General features: G+C 39.8%; 1 protein-coding gene across 1 annotated transcript in view; it reads right to left on the bottom strand.

Moving 5' to 3' along the window:
* LOC122787839 (dedicator of cytokinesis protein 7-like) overlaps nucleotides 1–27,579 on the bottom strand; it is a 4,057,077-nt gene that overhangs the window by 52,909 nt on the left and 3,976,589 nt on the right. The gene's annotated exons all lie outside the window — the stretch shown is intronic.

Raw genomic sequence — 27,579 nt, 5'->3', positions numbered from 1 at the left:
GAAGGACATGAAGTCTGAAACTTAAATGTTTATTATTTATTGACTATAATCCTCAATGTTTTCCCAGAAAACCACAACTTTTATGAGAAACAGACCATAAATATGTGGCAAAATATAATCATTCTATGACATTATGAACAGGTGAGAGGCAGTTGAGACAATAAAAGTCAAAGAACACAAACAGCAGGATTAATCATGACTGAGAAAGCTTTCCGTAGGACTGGACTGGACTCGGAATCAGGAAGTGTCAGCATCATTAACAAAGTCAATAAGCACACAAACATTTGTTGTGTCCATAAGGCTCCTAACAACATCATCAGAGTCAGAGTCACTCCTTGATTTACAAAGTCAGGGAAGAGATACAACAGAAGTTAATGGAATCAGAGCAGATGTACAGAAATTAAAGAATGCTCCCCACACACCCACTGGGTTACAAGAAATGAGATGAATTCTGTAGGATTAAGACAATCAGGGTGCCCTAGTAGAATTAAGAGAGTCATGAACCCACCTAAGAACTGATGGCATCGAAGTGGACATAGCAAGATTAAAGGTGTCTGAAGGCCCCTTGGATGATAAAGATAGGAAACTGGAGGGATGCTGCAGGAGGAATATCAGAGTATTCTAGTAGAGGATTCTCTGGTTAAAAATACATTCCTCCTGAAAGGGAAATAAATGTATGTGAGTCTGCTAATGAAGGATTATGTTTTGCCCTTTCAAGACGTTAAACTTATTTATTTTCTTTTGTGTGCTGCCTTTCATCTTTTAAAAGACATACGGGACACACTCTCTTAGTTTTCATTATCTTCCTGCTGGAAAAGCAGGCGTTTACTCGATTGGCAGCCGTAACTGACGCTAGAAATTAGCACTCTGTTTAAAAAGATGTGAAATGTGATTCTATGATCCCAGGAAAATGGGAGGACAGAAACGGGGAGTACAGTTTATTCAAGGTCTTTCTGCGTACTATGAGCCAAAGATTTCACAGATTATAATCTTATGACTCGCAGGTTCTGCCTTTAACTTCACTGATTTATACTTGTACCCAGCGGGCATTAACAATTTAGCAACTGACTAAAATGGGTTTACAAGGGTGTCTAATTCAGTTGAGAAACTACTTACTAATAATTTATATTAAATATTCAAAAAGTTACAAAGGTAAGTGTTTTAAAGGCTATTAAACACAATCTGTTTATCTAAATATTGCTTTAGTAAGTGAATAATACACATTAGAATTGTATTCACTACCATTTGTTATTTCTATATTAGATCTCTGAGATGCTTTATATAACATTATCAGTACAAGTTATCTGGAGATAGATTTTGCTTCTTCTTCTTTGCAGTGTGTGTTTACCTTGATTAGTGTAGCACTAAGAGTTTTATGTTTATTTTCTTTCTGTTACTTGTTAGCCTATTTCTTCTATCTGACAGTGGAACAATACTACAAGGTGGATGCAGGTGATTATATTTAACTGACTGCTGGTATGACTGCTCATGTTATAGTTGAATGGGCAGAAAATAAATAGGGAAAAGTAAGATATTCCACTTGAGGTAAAATGTTATCTTCCACAGCATAAAACATAGGGCTTGTCTTTGCCTGTTATTAAATCTTCATCTTAGCAAAGCTTAATTATACATTTCAGTGATGGATCATCTAGCATAAGCATGGTTCCACTATTTAATTGATGAAGGTGCAATTTTTCAGTGTGGTAAATGCAGTTATATTTGGGCTTTGCAGACAGATCACCATTTGTAATAAATGTACTGCCCTAGAAGATTTAGCATCACAGTTGGTAGGCTTTAGGAAACTTGTGGAGTCAAGTGAATATCTAGATATGAATGTCCTTGTCAAAGATACTGAGGCTCAATGTGATCCTTCAACTTCACAGTTTATCCAGACTGTAGATTATTGCTACAAATGTCATAGCAACATATTCTCATGTATCCAAAGTTAGCACAGACAACTAAGTTTGACCTTAGTTATAATCAATAAAAAGATGCTTTTCTTTGATGCTGTTTCATAAATGACACAGGTAGCCCCACCCCTTTTACATCAGTACCCTGTGCCTACATATGCTGATGGGACAAGAAATGCTAAAAGAAACAGGCACCTGAGTAGCAGGTCAGGAAATAGTCCAGACATTGCTGTTAAAGAATGTAAATTAAAAAGAAGTACTGTCAGTGTCAATTTTTTATTACCAAATACTGAATTAAATACAACTGTGGACACCTCTTCCCTCTTCTTACAATAGAGGGCAGTGTTTGTCATTGGTGATTCCATGGTCAAGAAAAAAATCTGGACTATGACAATATGAGTAGTACAATGTAAATGTATCTAGTCTCACTGGATCTAAGCTTAATGATATGTATGTGTCATTGATGAAAGTTTTTTTTTTTCTGAGGGGCTTTCTTTCTTCCTTCTCCATTATCCCGTGGCTCTCCGGTCAGTGCTCCATGTCCACCACCAGGTCTATCACTTTCTCCCTACCCCCCTGAACTTACTCTGTAAGGGCTGGGGTCAGCACATAACAAAAGGTTGTCTTAGTGGGTCTGGCCATCAGCAACTGCTTTTTTTTTTTTTTCATTGTGACCAACCCAGTTGCTCCCCCACTTAAGATTACTGTGGTAAAGTCCAGGGGTTAATGTGCAATGGGAATATGGGAACATGCAAAATTTTACACTGCCACCATGGTGGCTAAGCCATATCCCCACCTTCTTCCTCCTTTCAGAGATGCCCCTTTGCAACAAAGTCCTTAGCCTCCACCATTATATGTAACCATGGGTATACACAGAACTGCTCACCCCCAGGGATGGTAACTTCTATTCCACCGTGATGTTCTATCAGTCACCTGAGCCACCAGTTGAATCAGGGATGCTGTGCTGTTATCAGGGCTTTGTCCCTCTATGCCACTGCAGTGGCTTCTTTAATTAAAATACTACAGAACAAGAAGTCATTCGGTTCACTTGCTGTCTGTGTTCTGGCAAATTATTTCTATTCAACCCCTTTGTATCATATGTATCAGCAAGTCAAGAATATATTCAGTTTTTGCAGTACTTCTCATGTGAACTTCTGCTTTGTTGAAACTCTGCCTTTTCCTAGATTTAGAGACTATCAACTTTCAATAGCATTAATATTTACTAAATTGTTAAGGATGTTTTGTCAAAATAAGGATATGGATTTGATAAGGTTCTGGAATAAGATTTTCAGGAATACTGAACTGCCTAACAAGAACAACGTTCATCCAAGCTTTTTTTGTTGGTAAACTGTGAAGTAAGACATTTTCTGAGCAGGCAAAACATTTTTGATATTGCAATTCCAAACAAAAATTGGACATCTTGAGAGACTGAGAAAATTATTAAAAATGTATTATGCCAATGCAGTTATCCAAGGTAATCAATTTCAGTTCTCTATTCTGGCCATTACAAAGGGATGGCAGCATGGTGATATTTATTACTAAGGGTTTTAACAAATTTATGTTTGAGAAATGAGAGTTTCAGAGGAGGGGTGGTGATTTTTGTCCATCAATCTATACCAGCAAAAAGTATGGGTTAATAATTTAATGGAGTCCCTTACTATTGAAATACCAATTATTTTTAAAACTTATGTTTAAATATTATCTGCAGCTGTCTTACTGCCAAAATGAAAATTAAGCAATAGGCTTTGCATTTAAAATATCTTGCTGATAGTTAAAATTTGAACAATCAAATAATCTTGGATGTGTTAACTACACAAATATTATTCACTCTACTGGTATTTATAATACACCTTTTAAATTGACCTATAATGACTTCACAAGGTTAAGCACACATTATTGATTTTTCAAATAGGAAATATCAGCAACTTAGATCTGTTATTGTCTAATATTTATCATAAAATTCTCATCATCAACTTTTGGCTCCCTTGGCAATTCAGACCACTCTGTATTTGGATTTACTATTAATTCTTATATCAATACTTCTAAACTGGTAATTACAACTTGTGAATGTATGAGACTTTGTGACAAGTTATTGGCAAAAGAGTTTGACATCTCTAATTGGGCCACAGATAATCCGCAAGCACCATCTATGGCATATCTTTTACTTGAAAGAGAATACTTACAAACACTGGATTGATGTAAAAAGTTAGAACCACTGGTCAGACCATATTTTCCCACATTGGTGGAATAATAAATTATCAAGGCTATTAAGGAAAAAAGTAATAGTAGTAATTTTTTAAGAAAGATGGGTCTAGTTAATTAAAGAAAGTTTTTAATAGAACCTATAAGTAACTAAAATGATTTAAGAAATCAAAATCAGCTTATGAAACATCTCTATAAGTAAAAATGTAGATACCAACATGTTCTAAAATTATGTGAACAACATTAAGAATGTTAATATTAGACTTGTCCCAATTTTTGATAAAAGAACTCATCTATGCAATAATACTGATAGAGCAGGGATCGTGGATGATTATTTTGATACATTATTTTCATCAGATTGTTTACATCTTGCCAAAAGCCAAATTCCTGTCCTATTATATCTCCAACAATTACTGAATATTTCGCTATTTGTGCTTTGCACAGTGTTAAAAGTAATAGAGGCATTGGCTCAGATTTAATTTAGGATACTTTATCCCTAGCCTTTCAAAACATTAAGAGTGTTATTTAATATTTTATTAAAGAACGGTATAGTTTCTGATTTGCGGAGACTGGCTACTGTTGTTCCCATATATGCTGTTGTCAGTAGTTAACACCCAATCAGTCTGACTTCATTTTTGGATAAGTGTTTTGAGAGGTGTTTGTTGTTTCTACTAGATATCAAATGTAATATTGCTTTATTGTTGATTCAAGCTCATAAGGATTCACAAAAAAAAAAAAAAAGGTCAACTTGCACTGATTTGTCCCAATTTTATGAACCTGTTGGTGATGCACTGGATAACGGTATTGATGTTGGAGTGGTATATCTAGACCTTTTTAAAGCCTTCAACAGTACTCCATTCACTACCATGATACATTCAATGATCACAGTGAATACCAATCGGTGCATTATTGAATGGGTTAAGTTATGGCTAAGTCATAGACATCAATGTGCTAAAATCCACTGTGAATAATTTGAATGGTCTCAGACAAACTCTACAGTCCTTCAGGGATCTGTTTTGGGTCTTATATTGTTTAAGTTTGTGTTTTTATTCCTGCTCCTTCACCAGTATTACTGGACGGGCAAATAAATGGATGACATCAAAATTCTGACATTTTAACATCCTCCAAAAATCATTGTTATTCCTTTCATATGCGAATGACCTACTTGGTTGTTTTTAAAGCCATAGTTTGCATATAATTTTTTTTCAAAAAGTGGGGTGATGTAATTTGTTTCATATATACCAGTTAAACCATTTACTGTGGGCAAGAGTCACAGAGTATAAGGACGAGTATATATATATATATATATATATATATATATATATATATATATATATATATTAGTTCCAATTTATCATTAAAGAATCTGAGTGTATGGATACTTACAGACCATATTTTTCAAATCAAGTTAATACTTTAGTTATTATACATCAAAATACTTTTAGTTGTAAAGTGAAGTGAAAAGCACTAACAACTACAGACCAGTCGCGCTACACATCTCCCTTGAGCATTTAGAGGGCAAAGACAACTATGTGAGGATGCTGTTCATGGACTTCAGCTCTGCATTTAATATGGTGTCACCAATGCAGTTGATAGAAAAACTGGCACATTTAAGAATCAGTAAACATCTCTGTAACTGGATCCTGGACTTCCTGATTGAGAGACCACAGAGGGTGTGTTCAGGTAAGAACACATCAAAGTGCATCACAATTAACACTGGGGTTCCACACAGATGTGTTCTCAACCCACTGTTAATCACCATCTTGACCCACGACTGCTATGATAAGCACAAGTCCAACCATATCATCAAGTTTGCTGATGGCACCACAGTCATGGGGCTCATCACAGAGGAGGATGAAAGTGCATACAGACAGGAGATGGCATCTCTGATCAGTTGGTGCGAGAGGAACAACCTTGACCTGAATGTCGGCAAGACTAAAGAGGTTATCATCGACTTCAGTAAAAGGAGAACAAACCACCCAGCACCCAGGATCAAAGGTGAGAGTGTGGAGAGTTATAAGAGTATGAAATTTCTTGGCGTACACATACCAGAGGATCTCTTGTGATTGAGAAACACCAGCCAACTGGTCAAGAAAGTGCACCAATGCCTCCACTTTTTTAAAAAGGCTGAAAAAGCTAAGCTTCCTCCTCATATTCTCTCCACCTTCTATAGAGGTGCAACAGACAGCATCCTCACCTGCAACTTCACAGTGTGGTTTGGAAGCTGCACAGTTACAGAAAGAAAAGCACTACAAAGAGTGGTGAGGGTTGCACAGAAGGTAACAGGTTCCAGTCTTCCATTGATAGAACATCTTTATTCTGTAAGAAGCATCCAAAAGCTCACCAAAATAATACAGGACAACATGCATCCTGCGCATGGACTGTTTCAGCATCTGGCATCAGGCAGGAAATATCGCAGCATCCACTGCAGGACTACAAGATTCAGTAACAGTTTCTATCCTACAGTGATTAGACTTCTGAACTCGGCACTAGTCCCAGGGGTCTGGACACATAACTCAGTTTTTATTTATTTGTGCAAAATATACTTACATATATTCCAAGTAAGTGCAGTATTTATTTATTATATCCATAGTCAGTATTATTTAACTTACTCAAGTGGAATATTAGACCAATAACTTAGGCATTTCAATCTGTAGTATGTTTTGTATTACTTTAAATAGGATAATTTAACTCAGGGGAGGGTATTCTTTTCGTATACGAGTGTTGGCAAATATCTCTGCTCTTTTTTGCGTGTACTGGGAGTAGTATTGTATTTGTTACTTATGTTTATTCCTGTACTTGCATGTATTGTTTCACTTTCCATTGTAATCTCAAGAATTGACCTGATGCAAGAAATTTCGCTTAGGCTACACGTGTATACTTCTAAATAACAATAAACAATAAAGTTTACTTTGACTACTTTGACGTTGAAGTACATCATGACATTCAACAGAAGAATGTCACAAATACAATATATTATTAAAAATAACTTGTTTATAGTTAAATCTGTTCCAGAATGTGACTCTATTTGGTAATGAACCTAGATTTGTCTCTAAGAAAGACAGAAGTTTTCTGCCCTTTATGTACCTATTTGTCAAATCTGGAGACCCTCCACAACTAACATTTTATGGAGAACTTCTTTCTTTAACTTGATGGCTTTAAGTAAGTCAAAATGAATAATTCTTTCTACTCACCTCTTTCCATCTATAGGTAATTCCCAAAAAGTACTACACGGACACTTGCAGTTCACCTTTTTCATTAAGCATCTTATCTCTGACCTTTCTAAACTCCAAAGAACTCTTTACATAGATGACATTACCCCTCTTAGGACAAGCAATAAAAAGAAGTTATGTCATACCATAATGTTCCATCTGTATTGTTGATCCTCGTTCAGTCATTACGCATGGGTATCGGTTCCAACCTCGGAACTGAGCCGGCCATTTTCCAAGTTCGCGTCAGCTTCAAACTCTCAAGCTAAACTCTTACTCACAATCCTCCTCTCCCTGTTACCTCAAATTGAGTTTGCAAGTCAAAAGACGGTAGAGGCTACCTCTGGTCAAATAACCTAAGAGGACCGGATGGTGAGATCCACTAGAAGCCACAGGAGGGGGAAGGAGGGAGGGTCGTAATGACTGAACAAGGATCAACAATACAGATGGAACGTTATGGTAAGACATAACTTCTTTATCTGATATTGTTAATCCTCGTTCATTCCTTATGCATGGGACAGAGTCCCCAGCTACCTTTATTCCTGGGAGGCTCTCATGGAAGGACATTCCTGAGCACCATAGAACCGAAAGATGCTCCTCCCCTGGAGGCCAAATCCAATTTGTAATGATTGATGAAGGTATGAGGCGTAGCCCAAGTTGCAGCTGCACAGATGTCATGTAAAGAAGTTCTGGCATGGAAGGCAGCAGACGTTGCCACCAACTTTGTTGAATGAGCTTTCATGGTAGTAGGCAACAAGATATTACGTTGTGTATAAATGAAGGTCACACAGTCCTTCAACCATCTAGCTAATGTGACCTTAGCACAGCAGATCCTAATCTAGGTCCAGAAAAGGCCAAAAATAACTGGTCAGATTTACGAAAGGACCTAGTCCTATTTAAGTAAAAACGGATTTGCCTGTGGATATCTAGGGTATGTAAGCAACACTCTCCTCTATTTGAATGATTGGGAAAGAAAACTGGCAATTCAATGGTTTGATTAATGGACATTTCAGAGATCACTTTTGGCAGAAAAGATGGATTAGTTCTCAGAGACACTCTATCTTTATGAAAAATCAAGTATGGACTCTTGATACATAAAGCTTGAAGCTCAGTAATACGTCTGGCAGAAGTAATGGCGACCAAAAATAAGGTTTTCCATGACAAATGCTTGAGGTCGCAAGAAGAGGCTGGCTCGAAGGGTGGCATTGTCAGAGCTTGTAGAACTAATGATAAATCCCATGGTTGAATAGGTTCTCTAAAAGGTGTCTTCAGATGATTCACACCTTTTAAGAAGGTCTTGCACAACTTGTGGGACATAAGAGAGGAATCTTGAACACCCTCATTGAAATTAGAAATTGCAGCCAAATGAACTCTAATGGTAGAGGTTGATAGACCCAATTGGAAAAGGTTGGCCAGATAGTCTAGTATTATGGACATTGATGCTGAGAAGGGATCTACTTGTTTATCTTTCAGCCAACAGGTAAATCCTTTCCACTTGCTCAGATAAGTAATTCTAGTGGAATACTTATGAGATGCAATGAGAATGTTACGTACTGGTAAAGAAAGATCATTCTGCCTGGCAATCAAGGGAATTGGAGTAGCCAAGCTGTGAGTTTCAGGCTGCTCAAGTTGGGAGGAATCAGGTTCTGTGGATGTGAGATCAACTCCGGGGTTGGATGGAGAATCCATGGTCGATCTATTAGGTGAGGCCAAAGGAAGGGGAACCAAATCTGTCGAGGCCAATATGGTGATATGAGGATCACCTTGCTCTTCAACCGATGGGCTTTCTTCAGAAACTGGGGAATGAGGGGAAAGGGTGGGAATGCATAAAGAAGATCCGAGGGCCAATCATGGACTACAGCATCTCTGGGTGACTGTCCCTGAGGGGGAATCAGGGCAAAGTAGTTGCTGCATTTGTAGTTGTTCGGGACTGCAAAGAGGTCGCAGCAAGGACGGCCCCAGCGGTGGAAGATCTCTGCTGCTATCAAGGGATTCAGGGACCACTCGTGAGGTTGAAGAATGCACCTGCTGAGTCTGTCTGCTATCACGCTGGAACTCCCGGAAATGTGTGTAGCTAGAAGAAAACGGTTAGTAGCCATCGCCCATTGCCATATCCTCATGGCCTCTCGACAAAGAGGGTAAGATTTGGTTCCACCTTACTTGTTGATGTACCAGACCACCGCCATGTTGTCTGATTGAATTGCAATTGTCCCAGATGGCAGCAGGGGAAGGAATGCTTGCACCACCAGAAGCACTACCCTCAGCTCTACAACATTTATATGCAGATGGGCCTCCAGTTCGGACCAAGTATCTTGGACTGTCTGTCCCTGACATAGCCCCCCCACCCCATCAGGGAGGCATCCGTGGTCACTGCGGCCTTGGGTTGCTGGGGGAGAAGGAGCGAGACCATTGTGACAGATTGTGTGTCATCCACCAATTTAAATCCTGTTTGCACCTGTGGGTTACTCGAATCATGGCTGAAAGAGGATGCTGAAAGGGATACCATTGGGTCAGCAGTAGCCATTGTAGAAGCCTCATGTGAAACCTGGCCAGGGGGACAATGGTGATGGAGGCTGCCATGGAATCCAACAGCTGTAGAACCAAGTGAGCTATGGATTTCTCCCTTGAAAGGATTGGAATCAGTTGTTGCTTTATCCTTAAAATTCTGTGCTCTGGAATGGCAGCTCTGCAGTTCTTTGTGTCCAAGATAACCTTATGAATTCTGTCAACTGTGATGGGGTGAGATTGGATTTTTGCCAGTTTATGGTTATGCTTAGCCTTTGTGCAGCGAAGAGAGAGTATGCCAGGGCTTCTTCCAGTAGATGTCTGGTGGGGGCGGAAATGAGCCAGTCGTCTAGGTATGGAAACAAAAAGAGATAGCAGCTCCAGGGATCACGCCAATAAATATCCAAGTTCCAAAACTGGAAGAATTCTCAGTAAAAAAGCTTCTTTATTTGTTCACAAATAACCAAGGTAAACGCAAAAAAAAATTCGCGTCGGCTGAAATGCAACTTCCTCAGACCATGAACTCTTTTAAAAACATCATTTAAATACACAAATTTGAAATACCATGTGATGTCAATTAACATTTTAAAGGTACACATCTTTTGTTACCCCACTCATTTGTAGTTGTACTTTTATATAAAACAATGTTAATGAACTATCAAAATGTTACTAAACAAGTTATTATAATAAAAATAACACTTTAAAATATGTACATAATAAAAATGCTGATATTAATTAGGACATAGTGTTTTTAGGTGACCCATAAGACTGAAATTGAAATTACAAAACTTAATATAATGTAATATTGAAAATGACTACATTCTACTAGCCTTAAGTTTTAATATAGGTTTAATAGAAATGTAGTCATTTAATCCTGTTTTTTTATTTGATTCCAATAAGATCTGCCAATGGGTCTCCCTTTCCTCCAACTTTGCTTGCCATGGTCCTCCCCTGGGATCCAAGTTGATCTTGTCTAGTACAAAAAATCTATATTTAGATGTAGGACATGTCTGTGTGTGTTTATACAGGGCATTATTAGCATTGGCCTTCTTTACATCATACATGTGTTAAGTATATCCTGCGTTTGAGATTGCCCACATAGTATGCAGGACATTCTAAACAGACAGCTAAATAAACCACTCTAGTACTGTTACAATTATAATATTCTTTAGCTCTTATGGTTCTCCTTAAAGCTGTGATAGTAACCTCCTCATCCTGCATGATGTACGAACATTGTGCACAGGCACCACATTTATATGTGCCCCCCATTACCCGTGTTGTCTTGTTCTGGTAGGGCCTTGTTCTATTAAAGATTTAATATTTCTACCCCTACTGAAAATCATCTTTAAATCCTTTCCTTGCAAGTTGGACAGATCAGTAATAGCCATAAAGGCATCCCATTCTTTCATAATAATATTTCTTATCTGTGTAGAACTTGTACTATACTGTGTAATAAAAGCATGTGAGAAGTCTGCCTTGTTTTCTACTGTCTCCTCTCGGTCCACTAGAACCCATCCCCAATACTGGGTTGTATCTGTCCCTTCTACCCTGTTTCACTTGTTCCTGAATTTGGTTGATAAAGTTAAGGGTATCCTCTATCTAGAACATAGACTTCAAGTTTTGACATTCCTTGAGAAAATCTTCCTCTTCCGATGTCATTCGTGAAATTCTCACATATTGGCCCTTGACTATGCCTCTTTTTTGATGAAATGGATGGGAGCTTTTGAAATGAATATAGCTGTTAGAGTAGGTAGGTTTTCTATATACATTAGATTTGAAGCCCCCTTGACTACTCTTACTAAGAAGCACATCCAAATACTCTACCTTGTCATCTGATATTTGGTGGGTGAACTTTAAAAAGTCTGTGGTGGCTAAATAATCCATAAATTCCTGGATTTCACCATAGGTCCCTGTCCAAAAAATACAGATGTCGTCCAAAAACCTGTAATAGGCTACCCAGTTTTATTGTATGTACTGTTTATTACAAATTTGTTTTCCCATATGGAGAGAATGATGTCCGGCATATGTGGGAGCACAATTAGCTCCCATAGCGACCAGAAGTCTGTTTGTAATATTCTCCACCAAAATGGATGAAATTGTGATGTAGTACCAATTTCATCAAGTTCAAAATGAGAAAACTATCCCCAAATTTTGGACTAGATAGATGGCTTCTTCCAGCCATTCTAGACCTGTTTAGGTGTGGAATAACTGAAAACAGGTCTACAACATCTATGGTGAGGAATTTGAGATTAGGTACTTTCAGATCCGGGTAATCTGTTTTAAAAATTCCCATAATTTCTTGAATTTGTAATCTAGGTATTTGGAGATGGAAGAAATCTTGGAACCTTGTGCCGCTTCTAATCGGTCGGAGTGGTGGATTGTCTGATTTTGTGGACCTTGGGCACCCCAAAGATTGAAGGAATTTTGGGCTCTTGATTGTGTAAAAAAGTATAAGTATTTTGATCAATCATCCCTAAATCCATCAACTTTTGGATAGCCAAATCTATTTTTTTATAGGCTATATTAATTTCATTTAGAGATACCGCAGTGTATCTACTAGGATTGTTGAGTTTAACATCTTACCTTCATACAAAGCCTGGTCCATAATGACTATTCCTCCTTGTCCGGTTCCATGATTCTAGTTTCGGAATTCTGTCTTAGGAATTCCAATAGCTCTCTTTCTGAAGGTGTTAAGTTAGTACCATATTTCTTGTTTAATACACCCTCTTTTCTGATTTTTTGTTCTATTCTCATCTCAAGGTTCCTAAGCTGTGGGTGGAGCGGTGGGTTGAAGAGACTAGTTTTATGTGGTGCATCCTTCTCATAATTTTCTGTATGTCCCATCAGATTCTCTAGATTGAGTTTTCTGATGAAAAGCTTTAGATCTATGATCACTTTGGTCATATCACTGTTTTTACTAGGAACATATTTAAGTCCTTTAGTAAATAGTTGGAAAAATGTGTTGTTAACTTCTAAGTGACTATAGTTAAATATAGTAAAACCTTCTAAGCTACTGATGGAGCAAGGAAATTGGGATTCAGTAGTTGACTTAGGTGTAGACTCATCTAAGTTTACACTTTCATGTGTGATGTCCCCTAGTGCCTGTTGGTGTAATTCCTCATATTCCCCCTGGGTGGGGGGCTCGAATGTAAAAAAGACTGAGAGGTACCTCTTTGATTACGGATCCTTTCAGATCTTCTGGGTAACGGATCCGCTGCCCATTCATTTTGTCTATCAGTACCCTGTTCTTGCTCTTCTAATAGATGGCCTGTAAAAGACACTGTCCTAGGATGTCTGTACTCCCTGTTGTAGGAGGGGGGTGGCAAGGGATATTGTTTACCCTCCCTGTATTCCCTTATATCCCTCTGCAATTTTTTGCATTTTCTTTGCACTATCAGATCACACTTGTGGTCAATGTCCTGCCTAATTTTATAATATTTATTTTTATTATCTTGTACTTGAAATAACAAATCAGAAACCACTGCTTGATTATATTTAGCAATATCCAGATCAAGTGTGTTAATTTCCCTTTCATTATTGTTTACTATAGCTTGCACTATAGCTAATCCACAATTATCAAAAGCTTTTACAAGGTCATGATGAAATTCACTGTCCTTTACAACATTATTGGGATACTTATGTATCCTCAGCCCTTTAGGTACCAAGCGTTGATTTAAGCATTGTACAAGATATTTATTGTCTAGTTGTAGCTTACGGTACCTGTAAAGGCTGGATTCGAGTTCCATCATAGAATCTCGAAAACTGCAAGCCCTGGAATCCGCTGGCTTGGGGCTCCGGTGAGTGGTAAAAGAAGGTATATCTCTATACCAGTCCTCGAAAGTCCCGCCTGGTGTATTTAGCGGTTCCACTTCATGGATGTTACTTGGACTTGCTTCGGCACCAATGTGAAATACTTCTGGAGTTCTGTGGTAGTCCTATCCGGCCCCACTGTTGTATTTCCTCTATCTGGTCTGTGTTCCGCATACACTGTTCCTCCTGGTACTTCCGGTATGACGGCCGAGATGGGTCTCGTCAAAATATGCTGCAAGCCCTTACCTAAGGGAACTAGTATACTAATGAGTTCAGACAGTTGTCCGGTGAGTTAGATGTCAGTCCTTGGATATCGGCCATAGTTGTCTCCCCTGTTTCCTCCATGAAATACCAAAAACCAAACACTGAGGGAAGCTGTATAAAACAAACCAAAAAGAGATAGCAGCTCCAGGGATCACGCCAATAAATATCCAAGTTCCAAAACTGGAAGAATTCTCAGTAAAAAAGCTTCTTTATTTGTTCACAAATAACCAACTCCAAAACGCTGAAATGCAACTTCCTCAGACCATGAACTCTTTTAAAAACATCATTTAAATACACAAATTTGAAATACCATGTGATGTCAATTAACATTTTAAAGGTACACATCTTTTGTTACCCCACTCATTTGTAGTTGTACTTTTTTTATATAAAACAATGTTAATGAACTATCAAAATGTTACTAAACAAGTTATTATAATAAAACATAACACTTTAAAATATGTACATAATAAAAATGCTGATATTAATTAGGACATAGTGTTTTTAGGTGACCCATAAGACTGAAATTGAAATTACAAAACTTAATATAATGTAATATTGAAAATGACTACATTCTACTAGCCTTAAGTTTTAATATAGGTTTAATAGAAATGTAGTCATTTAATCCTGGTTTTTTATTTGATTCCAATAAGATCTGCCAATGGGTCTCCCTTTCCTCCAACTTTGCTTGCCATGGTCCTCCCCTGGGATCCAAGTTGATCTTGTCTAGTACAAAAAATCTATATTTAGATGTAGGACATGTCTGTGTGTGTTTATACAGGGCATTATTAGCATTGGCCTTCTTTACATCATACATGTGTTCGTATATCCTGCGTTTGAGGGTACGTTCTGTTTTGCCCACATAGTATGCAGGACATTCTAAACAGACAGCTAAATAAACCACTCTAGTACTGTTACAATTATAATATTCTTTAGCTCTTATGGTTCTCCTTAAAGCTGTGATAGTAACCTCCTCATCCTGCATGATGTACGAACATTGTGCACAGGCACCACATTTATATGTGCCCTTACGTACCCGTGTTGTCTTGTTCTGGGTAGGGCCTTGTTCTATTAAAGATTTAATATTTCTACCCCTACTGAAAATCATCTTTAAATCCTTTCCTTGCAAGTTGGACAGATCAGTAATAGCCATAAAGGCATCCCATTCTTTCATAATAATATTTCTTATCTGTGTAGAACTTGTACTATACTGTGTAATAAAAGCATGTGAGAAGTCTGCATTGTTTTCTACTGTCTCCTCTCCCGGTCCACTAGAACCCATCCCCAATACTGGGTTGTATCTGTCCCTTCTACCCTGTTTCACTTGTTCCTGAATTTGGTTGATAAAGTTAAGAGGGTATCCTCTATCTAGGAACATAGACTTCGTGATCCCTGGAGCTGCCATCTCTTTTTGGTTTGTTTTATACAGCTTCCCTCAGTGTTTGGTTTTTGGTATTTCATGGAGGAAACAGGGGAGACAACTATGGCCGATATCCAAGGACTGACATCTCGCTCAGAAATGGGCGAAATACGGAAACTCACCGGACAACTGTCTGAACTCATTAGTATACTAGTTCCCTTAGGTAAGGGCTTGCAGCATATTTTGACGAGACCCAGCTCGGCCGTCATACCGGAAGTACCAGGAGGAACAGTGTATGCGGAACACAGACCAGATAGAGGAAATACAACAGTGGGGCCGGATAACGATGTACGGCTAACGGACTACCACAGAACTCCAGAAGTATTTCACATTGGTGCCGAAGCAAGTCCAAGTAACATCCATGAAGTGGAACCGCTAAATACACCAGGCGGGACTTTCGAGGACTGGTATAGAGATATACCTTCTTTTACCACTCACCGGAGCCCCAAGCCAGCGGATTCCAGGGCTTGCAGTTTTCGAGATTCTATGATGGAACTCGAATCCAGCCTTTACAGGTACCGTAAGCTACAACTAGACAATAAATATCTTGTACAATGCTTAAATCAACGCTTGGTACCTAAAGGGCTGAGGATACATAAGTATCCCAATAATGTTGTAAAGGACAGTGAATTTCATCATGACCTTGTAAAAGCTTTTGATAATTGTGGATTAGCTATAGTGCAAGCTATAGTAAACAATAATGAAAGGGAAATTAACACACTTGATCTGGATATTGCTAAATATAATCAAGCAGTGGTTTCTGATTTGTTATTTCAAGTACAAGATAATAAAAATATTATAAAATTAGGCAGGACATTGACCACAAGTGTGATCTGATAGTGCAAAGAAAATGCAAAAAATTGCAGAGGGATATAAGGGAATACAGGGAGGGTAAACAATATCCCTTGCCACCCCCCTCCTACAACAGGGAGTACAGACATCCTAGGACAGTGTCTTTTACAGGCCATCTATTAGAAGAGGAAGAACAGGGTACTGATAGACAAAATGAATGGGCAACGGATCCGTTACCCAGAAGATCTGAAAGGATCCGTAATCAAAGAGGTACCTCTCAGTCTTTTTTACATTCGAGCCCCCCACCCAGGGGGAATATGAGGAATCACACCAACAGGCATTAGAGGACATCACACATGAAAGTGTAAACTTAGATGAGTCTACACCTAAGTCAACTACTGAATCCCAATTTCCTTGCTCCATCAGTAGCTTAGAAGGTTTTACTATATTTAACTATAGTCACTTAGAAGTTAACAACACATTTTTCCAACTATTTACTAAAGGACTTAAATATGTTCCTAGTAAAAACAGTGATATGACCAAAGTGATCATAGATCTAAAGCTTTTCATCAGAAAACTCAATCTAGAGAATCTGATGGGACATACAGAAAATTATGAGAAGGATGCACCACATAAAACTAGTCTCTTCAACCCACCGCTCCACCCACAGCTTAGGAACCTTGAGATGAGAATAGAACAAAAAATCAGAAAAGAGGGTGTATTAAACAAGAAATATGGTACTAACTTAACACCTTCAGAAAGAGAGCTATTGGAATTCCTAAGACAGAATTCCGAAACTAGAATCATGGAACCGGACAAGGGAGGGGGAATAGTCATTATGGACCAGGCTTTGTATGAAGGTAAGATGTTAAACTTACTCAACAATCCTAGTAGATACACTGCGGTATCTCTAAATGAAATTAATATAGCCTATAAAAAAATAGATTTGGCTATCCAAAAGTTGATGGATTTAGGGATGATTGATCAAAATACTTATACTTTTTTACACAATCAAGAGCCCAAAATTCCTTCAATCTTTGGGGTGCCCAAGGTCCACAAAAATCCAGACAATCGGTTCCAAGATTTCTTCCATCTCCAAATAGCTAGATTAGAAATTGAAGAAATTATGGACGAGGAGAACACATTTACTTAAAGATTCCTGGAATTTTAAAACAGATTACCCGGATCTGAAAGTACCTAATCTCAAATTCCTCACCATAGATGTTGTAGACCTGTTTTCAGTTATTCCACTAAACAGGTCTAGAATGGCTGGAAGAAGCCATGATCTAGTCCAAAAGCCAATTTAGGGATAGTTTTCTCATTTTGAACTTGATGAAATTGGTACTACATCACAATTTCATCCATTTTGGTGGAGAATATTACAAACAGACTTCTGGTGTCGCTATGGGAGCTAATTGTGCTCCCACATATGCGGACATCATTCTCTCCATATGGGAAAACAAATTTGTAATAAACAGTACATACAATAAAAACTGGGTAGCCTATTACAGGTTTTTGGACGACATCTGTATTTTTTGGACAGGGACCTATGGTGAAATCCAGGAATTTATGGATTATTTAGCCACCACCACAGACTTTTTAAAGTTCACCCACCAAATATCAGATGACAAGGTAGAGTATTTGGATGTGCTTCTTAGTAAGAGTAGTCAAGGGGGCTTCAAATCTAATGTATATAGAAAACCTACCTACTCTAACAGCTATATTCATTTCAAAAGCTCCCATCCATTTCATCAAAAAAGAGGCATAGTCAAGGGCCAATATGTGAGAATTTCACGAATGACATCGGAAGAGGAAGATTTTCTCAAGGAATGTCAAAACTTGAAGTCTATGTTCCTAGATAGAGGATACCCTCTTAACTTTATCAACCAAATTCAGGAACAAGTGAAACAGGGTAGAAGGGACAGATACAACCCAGTATTGGGGATGGGTTCTAGTGGACCGGGAGAGGAGACAGTAGAAAACAATGCAGACTTCTCACATGCTTTTATTACACAGTATAGTACAAGTTCTACACAGATAAGAAATATTATTATGAAAGAATGGGATGCCTTTATGGCTATTACTGATCTGTCCAACTTGCAAGGAAAGGATTTAAAGATGATTTTCAGTAGGGGTAGAAATATTAAATCTTTAATAGAACAAGGCCCTACCCAGAACAAGACAGGGCACATATAAATGTGGTGCCTGTGCACAATGTTCGTACATCATGCAGGATGAGGAGGTTACTATCACAGCTTTAAGGAGAACCATAAGAGCTAAAGAATATTATAATTGTAACAGTACTAGAGTGGTTTATTTAGCTGTCTGTTTAGAATGTCCTGCATACTATGTGGGCAAAACAGACTCAAACGCAGGATATACATGTATGATGTAAAGAAGGCCAATGCTAATAATGCCCTGTATAAACACACACAGACATGTCCTACATCTAAATATAGATTTTTTGTACTAGACAAGATCAACTTGGATCCCAGGGGAGGACCATGGCAAGCAAAGTTGGAGGAAAGGGAGACCCATTGGCAGATCTTATTGGAATCAAATAAAAAACCAGGATTAAATGACTACATTTCTATTAAACCTATATTAAAACTTAAGGCTAGTAGAATGTAGTCATTTTCAATATTACATTATATTAAGTTTTGTAATTTCAATTTCAGTCTTATGGGTCACCTAAAAACACTATGTCCTAATTAATATCAGCATTTTTATTATGTACATATTTTAAAGTGTTATGTTTTTATTATAATAACTTGTTTAGTAACATTTTGATAGTTCATTAACATTGTTTTATATAAAAAAAGTACAACTACAAATGAGTGGGGTAACAAAAGATGTGTACCTTTAAAATGTTAATTGACATCACATGGTATTTCAAATTTGTGTATTTAAATGATGTTTTTAAAAGAGTTCATGGTCTGAGGAAGTTGCATTTCAGCTTGGTTATTTGTGAACAAATAAAGAAGCTTTTTTACTGAGAATTCTTCCAGTTTTGGAACTTGGATATTTATTGGCGTGATCCCTGGAGCTGCTATCTCTTTTTGGTTTGTTTTATACAGCTTCCCTCAGTGTTTGGTTTTAGGTATGGAAACACCTGGAATCCTTGAAGTCGCAAGTGAGCTGTGACGACTGCCATGCACTTTGTGAACACTCTGGGGGCTGTAGAGAGTCCGAAGGGAAGTATTCTGAACTGGTAGTGACTGGCTCCTGCACGGAAGTGCAGAAATCTTTTTGATGGCCTGTCCACTTTTATGTGGTAGTATGCATCTTGAAGATCTATCGAGCACATCCAATCGTCTTTTTCCAAAAGCGGGAGGATAGACTGTATTGTGACCATCCAGAATTTTTGTACTCTCACAAACTTGTTCAGTACACTGAGATCCAAAATTGGTCTCCAGTCCCCGGTTTTCTTTGGCACCAAAAATAGTCTTGAGTAGAATCCGGATCCTATCTGGTCTGGAGGGACTATTTGGATGACTCTCTTTCTTAGCAGCTTTTCTATCTCTAATGCTGCTTCTTCCCTTTGACTGGGTGGAACGTCGGGAAGGTATTTTGAAGGGGCAGAACAAAGATCGAAGGGGATATGATAACCTCTGGTTATAATCCTTTGTACCCAAGAATCGGTGGTGATGGTTAGCCAGGCAGAAGGGTACAAAGAGAAACGACCCCCAACCACCTCCAGAGGAAAGGAGTTGGGCCACTCTTCAGGAGTGCTGGTAGGGTTGGCCAGGGAAAGAGTCCCTGGAACCCTGGTTACGCGGACCCCCTCTGCCCCGAAAGGAGCATCTTCCCTGTGAGTTTCCCCCTCTGTCTCTAGGGGAGAACTCGGCCTGTGTGTCACGGAAAGGACCCTGGGATTTCTTGAACCATATCTTCCCACTCTTTTGGTTTCATGAGAAAGCACGTTGAGTGGAAGAATAACGGACACCTATGGCAGAAAGGGTCTTACCGTCCTGTTCACATCTGGCCAGTGTGCTTTTAACTTTGGGTCCAAACAACGAAGAGGCCTCAATGGGAGCATTAAGAAAGGAAGCTTTAAAGGGTTCCGCGAAATTGCACAAGTACATCCAGGCGTGTCGTCTCAAGACCGCAGCTGAACCCGCTGCTCTAGCTGCTCCTTCTGATGCATGAGATATCAGTCACATAGAGGAGTTAGATATTGACTCAATGGTGGCCAGCTGAGAGGCCACTCTGTCACGGACCTCATCAGACACGGCACCAATCAAGGTTTCAGAGAGCTCAAAAATCAGATCCCTTTGAGGCCTGGTAAAGTGTGCCATATAGTTCAGGGACCGATAGTAAAGGTCACTGATGCAAAGCTGCGCTTCTCTATCCTGTCCAGGGCCCGGGACTCTTTGTTAGGCGGATGGACAGTCTGGCTTTCTTCTTCTGCCAGATCTTTTTTTGTTGCGGCCGCCATCACCAAAGCATCCACAGGAAGACCTTTTGACCAATAGGGATCCATAGCAGGAGGGGACAAAATCTTATCTGGCCTCCGGGGAATAGCTTAGATGGTGTCAGGAGCCTTCCAAGCATGCTGCACGATAAGCTGGACAAGTTCATCAGCAGGTGGAGTAACCCAGGAGGTAAGGGGCCAGGCGTGAAAAGCCTGCAGAAACGCAGATTCCACAGAGGTCGGATTAGAGGACTGCCAGTCACCTCTCTATTTCAGGATTTTGAGGATATCACCAAAGGATACCTCAGGGGGTGATCGAGGGGATCCTTCCCCCTCATCAAAATCTCTGTCTTCAGTGAGGGACTCCTCTGTGAAGTCCATGTGCTTCCTCTTACATAAACTTTTCCGGTGGACTTCCTCAGTGGGAATATGTCCTGAGGCCCTTGCACCCAGTGTTGGCTCTGTGCGACTTGTGAAACCAGTGTACCAGAGGAGGGAGGAGGGAGGAGGGATAGATAGTCCAGTATCGCCAGCAGCAGGGAAAGCCTTCTCCATCAGTTGGAAGGCTGGTCCACCTGAAGAGGAGTGAATGTCCAGGACAGAGGTCCCCTGTCCTCTAAGTGGCTCAGCCTGCTGACCCGGAGTCCCTGGATGGCTGTGGAGCAGCAAACTATGCGTGTCACAACTGACATCCTCGGTCGCAGAACAATTTTCCTGCCATGAAGGCAACTGCAGTTCCTTAGTGAGATCCATAAACGGAACCACAGAAGGGGAAGACTGTGCTATATCTATGGACTTCAAAGGCAATGAAGGAGGAGAATAAGAAGGGGTCTTTGGAGATGGGTGATCACCTCCCAAGGAAGGATAGTTCCTGGGGGGGTGAAATACCTCTGGCCAGGAGCACCTGATCCACAGGACGCAACACATCATGTTCGGAAAAGCTTCTAGTGGACCTCATGGAGACTGAGGGAGAAACAGGCCTGTTCACAGAAGAGGCAAACTCGGTTCCCATCTCACCAGTTCGCACCGAGAACAACGGTGCTGAGAGAGACTGGACTACAGTGTCTGCACTGAAGAAGTCATTGGTGTCGAGGTCACGGTCTGCACCAACACAGGGATCAGTGCTGAAGTGGTTGTCGGTACCGAAGCTGGAACCGACAAAACTGGGGTCAGCAATAAAGGCATCAGTTTCGAGTAAGATGCCAGAGAAAACGTGGTCAAGGTCTGCGCTGACTGAGCGGTCGGTGCCGATACAGTGGTAATAGTCTGGACTGAGGAGCCCCTCGGTGCCGATATAGTGAAGGCTGCAGGAAAAGACGGAGCCGAGATCACTAATGGAGCCGAAGGCCTCCGTGCCGAAGGTCTAGGCACCGAAAGCACTGGGGCTGACTGAGTGAGCTCCGGAGCTGAAACTTTAGCCTTTTTAGGTTTTGGTTGGCGGGAGTTCCCAGCTGGGGATGAAGGCAAAGATTTAGCCTTGGTAGGAACATCCAAGATTTTCTTATGGGCTCTAGGAGGGGTTGAGGCCTCCAACCCAGAAACAGCCTCTGAAAAGGGAGATTTAGGAAGTCCCTTCAGCAACAACTTGTTTTTCCTTTCCAATAAAGTTCTATTTGAAAAATTTTCACAGATAGTACAGGGCAGGTCAACAGATAAGTGGGATGCCGCCAAACAATAAATGCACAAAGAGTGTGCATCAGATGTAGGTAGTTTGTGTCCACAATCAGAGCACCGTTTAAACCCCTTTCTTATCTGCTATGATAGTAAACTTAGATAGTAGAAAAGGGTACCAGCAAAGGTACAAAAGAATACCCGAAGGTATGAAAAAAAGAGAAGATTATCAACGATGGTAAGGGGAGAAATACCGCGCGGCAAAAAAGTAGAGAAAAGAGAAGAAAAACTCAAGAAAATATGGTCACTAGATGCGATAGGGTAAGAGACAATGAAATAGAAACTTTTCTGACAGAAAAGTAATATAAATGACTATTAGACAACAAATAACTGTACTTAGCTCAAGAGAAGCAGCTTAACACGACCGAATGGCAATGCAGCAAACGAAATCTGAGGTAACAGGGAGAGGGGGATTGTGGGTAAAAGTTTAGCTCGAGAGTTTGAAGCTGACGAGAGCTTGGAAAATGGCCAGCTCGGTTCCGAGGTCAGAACCAATACCCATGCGTAAGGAATGAACGAGGATTAACAATATCAGATCTCAAGTTACAATGTGACAGAAATATATAAACTTCTTGACATGGTGATACATTCTAAACACTGAAACAAAATACATCATCTTCAGTTTAGGCCCTCACATCTGACAGATGCCCAAAGATAAGAAGTTCTTCTAATAAATTCTACATTCAAGGAAGCAGTAATTATTTTCAAATATATATGCATTGTTGCCAAATATAATGGCATAGAAGGATAAAGATGTGAATTGGGCCCATGGGACCTGAATTTAATTAGCTGCTTGGGATCTTGATGGAGCTGGCAGAGGAGATGATGATGGGGTCTTCCATCCCCATGTCAGTGGAGGAATTAAGGCCTAGATCATAAGCCCTCATTGCAAGGATGGCAGCAAGGGCACAACACACCCTCATGTCTGCTTGAATGATTGCCCTAACACATACCCAGTAGAGAGGTACAAACAGGCTTAAGTCCAATCAATAGATGCTTGATGGTCAGAAGACATGGGGTAAACAGCACACAGAAAAAAAGCACTTGGCTTGAACGTTCGCATTCTGACAAGTAAGCCTACTACTACACTAGACTTAGGGTTGATCCTCAAAATGATATTTCCTAATCAGGCTGAAGAAACTTAGGTACAATCAACACCACCAATTTCATAAGAACTGATAACGTCCTAGGGGCCCTCTCAATACTATAAAATATAATCCAGTCAACATCTTCATATCATATTAAAAAACACATATCCACAGGCATTATCTCTGAATTATGTCAGGCCAAAGAGGTCTCTGTCCACAATAGAGACTCTATAGCTGACCTTGGGAATGATATATTTACCAGCCTTGGATGTTGCCTAAAAAGGCACTATGGGGGTAGACAAGGATTTAATCAATATACGAAAGCCTTGAGGGAAAAAGTGCAGCTCATCACTGGCACGGCAGATTGGACTGTCTGCTATCTCTTCCCAGGCATAAATTTCACGGTCATACAGACAAACCAATCAGTATAAACTACAAGAAAAACCTAACCAAGCTAGATTTTCCACTGTGTGATTCCTTAAAACCTCTTGTATTAGAGATAACATGGGATATATGCAAATTACCCCTTAAGGACATCAGGTGTTTCAGCTACATGGCAGTTCTGAATGCCTTTGACTTTTTTTCCTTTTTAAGTCTGTTATGGACAAATTCAGGCCAATAAAGCCAAACCCCACTAGCTTTGACATGCATGTTTCAGCCTTCTTACGGCCTCATCAGCACAGCATAAGTGGACAGTTTGGCTAACCTTTGGAAACACAGTGTTGTCGTACCCATTAGGGTATCTGCAAAATATCCCAACTAACAAACTAAAACAATGTGTAACAAGGTCACACAGACAAACCAATCAGTAAAAACTACAAGAAAAAATGAACCAAGCTAGATTTTCCACTGTGTGATTCCTTAAACCTCTTGTATTAGAGGTAATATGGGATATATGCAATATCACCCCCTTTGAATGACAGTAGAAGCAAAGCCAATTGTTGAAGTCAATAATATTTTCCGCATACTGTGTCATAATTCTTGGTGTTGGTAAAATGCTGCTCAAGGCTAGTGTCATACATGCACTGGACTCACAGGTTCATAGGTGTTTACTAGGCCAACGACCACAAGGGCCTTTTTAAGCCTAGCCATGCATTCCAAATCTCTGACTCTTGATAAGTGTAAGCATGGGCCTGGGAGATGAACCATTTACAGGTTACCTGTTTACATCAGAGACATAGGTGCCAAACCATGGATGAATTTCCAGTTTCCCATCCAATTGTCTAAGTTGCACTTGAATTGGATTAGGGAGGAACTCTGCTTCACATGGATGAGGAGCCTGTTCCATAGATGGGGTAGTCTCTGGGATACAAACCTCTCTCTCCAGCAGGTTCTATTTATATCACTGTCAAGGTTTAAATCTTTAATTCTGGTGCTGTTTGTTTTGTGGATATGCAGGAGGTCAATCAGAGTGGGGTCTGACAATATTCTGTATGCCAGGCATAGATCTCCCCTAAAAAGCCTGTTGGAGACAGGGATAGGGCCTTGAGGCGGTCTGCATAGGGCATATTACTTATGCCCTGTATTCTTTTAGTGAGGAACATCTATGGACATTCAATTTGTTGGATATGCCTGGTTAGGTAAATACCAAAGGGGGATCTGTACTCTGTAATAGGTTTGATGTATGCCAAATACAGTGGAACAGTGACTTCCTTGGACTTAGATACCGTACCTTTGTTTATAGGTTGCACAACATAGAATGATTTTCTCACCACTGTAGACACATGATGGACAATGGCTAGATTACTATCTATGTGTGTCTCTAAGTCCCTGGCTACTGGGTCAGCTCTAAGGGGTGTGTTGTCAATATGATATTACTATGCATTTCTTGGCATTTAGTTTTAGTCCATAACTCTGACACCAGTTGTTTGTCTGCGTCAGTGTCTCCTGGAGAATATTTGTGTCAGTGTGAGATTCAATGACAGCTCCTAATTTGCAATCATCTGCAAATTTAGTCAGCCAGAGACCACTCACATTGGCCTTGACTTCTGAGAAGTAAATACCAAAAAGAAGCAATGCAAGGACTGATCCCTGAAGAACTCCACTTATGACTGGCCTCTTTGTAGAGGTGGACTTCCCAATTCTAACTTCCTGGTCCTGTCTGTGAGCCAGCTGGCTATCCACCGGGTGACATACAGGTTCGTACATAACCTCTTAAGTTTATCAACAGTGCCCGAGTGGGGTATTGTGTCAAATGCCTTGGCCAGGTCAAGCTAGGCAGTGTGAATGATTCTGCCCTCATCCATTGCTTTGGTGACCTTCTCAAAGAAGTCTACCAGGTTGAGTAGGCATGATCTGCCCTTTACGAAAACAAACTGGGTTGGGTCCAGTGTCTGGAGGTTTACTATACCTCTATTGATCATCTCCATGATAATTCTTTTCATGGATTTGCATATAAGACTAGTGAGACTTATGAGTCTGTAATTTCCAGGGTCTGTAGATGGCCCACCTTTGTGCAGAGGGATGACTGTTGCCTTTCTCCATTCATGAGGCATGAAGCCTGTTTGGAGGCTACAGTTAAATAATAATTCCCGAGGCCCTGACAGGTCATGTTTCATGCTATTTAGAAGGCATCCAGAGATATTGTCTGGGGCCATTGATGCAGTGTTCTTGGACCTAGAGAGAGCATTAAGGATCTGTTTATATTCTGAAAGTTCTATCATGTCTCTGTTCATATAGTCCAGGAGGTACATCTTAGGTAATTTACATCCACATGTGCTATGACTGTCATATGTATACCTGTGGTGCAATGACCTGATATAGTAATCCTGGCACCTAATAGGCAACAGACCATGACCCTGTTCTTGAATAGCCTTGTCAATGGCATATTGATGCACCTCACTATGCAACTATGTTTAACCATACACTGTATAGATGCAGGCTCTAGAATCTTAACTTTCTCGATCTAATCTTTTCACAAATTCCTAATGTCCTCAGTAGTCAGTAGTTATGCAAAGAGCCCCCTGGTTTGCTCAAAGAGGCACACTATTCCTCATATGTATCCTTAGCTTCATTGTTTTAGACTAGAATATTGGTTTGTGAGCAGGGTTTCCTTATGAGCTTTTGACTTGAGACACTGTAACTGTTAGAAGTATGTTTCATGGTGAGTGCTGCATGTGTTGTGCGTTTCTGAGTTTGCTGAAGGTGCTTATTTCTTGGGTGACATTTAGGAGGCTTTTGTAGTTTAGGTAAGTTACTTATAAGAGTCTCAGCATATGTAGGTCTATGTGTTTTGTCTAAGCTGTGTATGATTGGTTTAGTGTGATGTGTGGTACTGACAACTTGCTTGTTATTTCTTGTGGTTTTGTGTGACAGCTTTAGCTCCTACAAGATTATACAACTATATATCTTACACGCTGTGTCAGTTTAAGTAGTAGGTGGTTGTCAGTACACATGAGATGATTTCTGCATTATCTCAGAATGCCCATTTCAGTCCAGATGGCTTTGGAGATGGTTGGAAAGTACAAATCCACACTTCCAAATACTTATTAATGTGGGCTGAAGGGGTATGAGTACTTATGAGGTTTATAATTAATTTACTGAAATGTTATCTGTCTAAAGAAATGAAGCTAAGGATACATATGAGGAACAATGTGCATCGTTGTGCAAACCAGGGCCCTCTTTGATCAACTACCGACTACTGAGAACATTAGGAATTTGCGGAAACGATTAGATGGAGAAACTTAAGATTCTAAGTGCCCGCATCTATCTACTGCAAGGTTAAATGCAGTCACATGATATGTAGTCGTACCTCTTAAATGTGGGCAACTTACAAAGACACAAAATGCAAAAATATTCAAATAAGCGCAACAGCAAAATAACACACTTAAAGGTTCTAAAGCAATCAGAAGCCTAAAATGGCTAGGATCTTACTCAACTCTTACTTGAGAACAACCCAAGGCAATTCTTAGTCAGATTACAAAAATAAGTACAGAGGTATCACAGTAACTCAGTTCTTCTTCTTCTTCTTTTGGCTTTACCTAGGGCCAATTTAGAGTGTCCAATCCACCTACAGCATGTCTTTGGGATGTATGAGGAAATCGGAGCACCCGGATGGAACCCACGCGATCACAGGAAGGACATGCAGACTCCACACAGAAGGCCCCCAGCTAAGGATCAAACCGGAGAACCTCTTGCTGTGAGGTGACAACTCTAACCACTGCACCACTGTGGCAGCCCAGTAACTCAATAAGAATACAAAATGTACTTATTCCAGCTCCTCCAAGTCTGGTTGTTTGTCAGATTTAGTATAAAATTGAGCAGCTCTTAGCAAATAAGCACAAGACCACACAAACAT

Source organism: Protopterus annectens, chromosome 13.part0 (assembly GCF_019279795.1).
Source record: "Protopterus annectens isolate FY-2018-M chromosome 13.part0, PAN1.0, whole genome shotgun sequence".
Classification (NCBI taxonomy): domain Eukaryota; kingdom Metazoa; phylum Chordata; order Ceratodontiformes; family Protopteridae; genus Protopterus; species Protopterus annectens.
This window is presented reverse-complemented; position numbering and strand designations above follow the sequence as displayed.